At 42.9% G+C, this 2,165-nt stretch overlaps 1 pseudogene; it reads right to left on the reverse strand.

Annotated features, from left to right (window-relative positions):
• Positions 1-1,453: 1,453 nt before the first annotated feature.
• Positions 1,454-1,889, reverse strand: LOC148107312 (CCAAT/enhancer-binding protein gamma-like; annotated as a pseudogene).
• Positions 1,890-2,165: the final 276 nt, after the last annotated feature.

Raw genomic sequence — 2,165 nt, forward strand, 5'->3', positions numbered from 1 at the left:
CTCCCCCCTCCCTCTCAAAAAAAAATCACGCATTGCCCATGGTATGGTTGAATTACGTTTTATTTGACCACTTCCCTATTGTTGAACGTTTACATGGTTTCTAAAGTTTATTATTAAATAATATGAGGCAGAGAGCAAAACCTGTCTACATAGTATTTGCCTCTTGTCAAGATGTGGAGTCTGTTTCGTCAATCCTCACATCTGTTTGGACCATGCGACTTGATTTGGCCAGTGGGAGGGTAGGAGGCTCACAGGCTGACTCAAGGTCTGTTTGCAACTGGGGATGCTCTCTTGTTGTTCTCAGGAACCCTGTAATTGTCACCTTTCCAGACAGTCCCCACTTCCACCCCTGGCCCCGGGCAACCCCTGATCTACTTTTTCTATCATTATAGGTTAAAGTTGTCTAGGCTTTTTGCTGTATAAAATATATTTTAGGCTTTTTATTAGTCAAATCTAATGATCTTTTTCTTTAAATGTGCTGTTTTAAAAGATCTTTTCCACACCAAAGATGACATAAGTATTCACCTGAATTTTCTTCTATTCATTTTTACATTTAACCTCTGGTTCATCTGAGACTTATTTTAATATATACAAGGAAGCATCTGTCCTTATTATTTCCAAAAAATTTATCAATATTCAACATTATCTTTTTCTACCAATTTAAAATGCCAATTTTATCATATATTGAATACTTACACACACACACACACACACACACATATTCCTGGATCTGTTTCTATTATCCTTTTTTTTTTTTTTAAAGATTTTATTTATTTATTTGACAGAGAGAGAGACAGCCAGCGAGAGAGGGAACACAAGCAGGGGGAGTGGGAGAGGAAGAAGCAGGCTCCCAGCCGAGGAGCCTGATGCGGGGCTCGAACCCAGAAAACCGGGATCACGCCCTGAACCAAAGGCAGACGCTTAACAACTGCACCACCCAGGCGCCCCTCTATTATCCTTTTTGATCCCAAATTATTACAGACTTTTTATAATGACAATGGTCTTCTAGTTCTGGATAACTGGTAGTACAAGCACTCCCTCTTCCTAATTACTTCTTGTTACGGTTTTCAATTTTTTCTTGTCAGTTCTTATCCATTTTTTCCCCAATGAAGTTGATTTTTTAATTTTATTTATTTGTATTTTTTTTTCCTTGGGAAGTAAGGACTTATTAAGAACATCAAGGCTCAGGGCTTCTTCCCCCCCCATATATCTTAAAAATGTGTTTTATCCCCCCCCCCCCACAAAATTCCCTATCATTTAAAACTAGATCTTCAAATTACATGGCTAACGCTTTTAGCTAAGCAGTCTTCAGTGCTGATCTTGAAAATAACCTTCAATGGATCTTTGCGTAATGGAACAGGACAGTGTTCAGCCATTGATACGAGGGGTGAAGGTAGGTAGTCACACTTTTAACGTTCACACCACAAGTTGTGACATTTGGAAGGAGCGAGGTCTACAGTCCTACATTATCAGGAGTTGTTGTATTTTCTGGATTGCATCTTATCTGCAAGGTTGTGTGCATGCTCGGGAAACAAATCTTTCAGTACACGTAAGTCCTTAGTCAGCAAGTTAATTTTGGCTTCCAACCGTTCATTCTCTTTGAGCCGATTCACTCTCTGCAGTGTATCCTGTGTCCTGTGCTTTCTGCCTGCTTTTCAACCAGCTTTTCCCCCACAGCCATGTTGTTCCTCTCCCTACGTTGAGGATGCCCATCGCTGCTGCGATCCACGGGCGAACTCTTTTTGCTTTGTTTGCTGGGGGGCGTGGCTTCGCCTCGTCCCCAGGGTCAGCGGGCACCAGGTGAGGACCTGCTGTGAGCCCCTGGCGGGAGCCTGAGTAGGAATAGCACGTCTTCCCGGAGTACTGTTCTGCTGGGCTCTCTTGCTCATTTGCACACTCTCCCTTGCTGACACGGGACAGGTAGAAATGAGGGCAAGGTGAGCAAATGGTTTCCACACTAAGCTGCCAAGAAATCTTCACATGTCCCTGCGCCTGCAACCCACCTGGCCCAGGCAGCCTCCTCTAGGAGCGGCCCCAGGAGTCAGCGAGGAGCAGCCACTTTTCCCCAATGAAATTTAGAATCCGTTTATCAGGTTCTAAAGAAATGCCTGGGAATCATGGGCTTCAATGATTATTTACATTTTCAGTGTGATTTACAGTTTCAT

Source organism: Ursus americanus, chromosome 32 (assembly GCF_024610735.1).
Source record: "Ursus americanus isolate L20-20 chromosome 32, mUrsAme1.1.p, whole genome shotgun sequence".
NCBI classification, from domain to species: Eukaryota; Metazoa; Chordata; class Mammalia; order Carnivora; family Ursidae; genus Ursus; species Ursus americanus.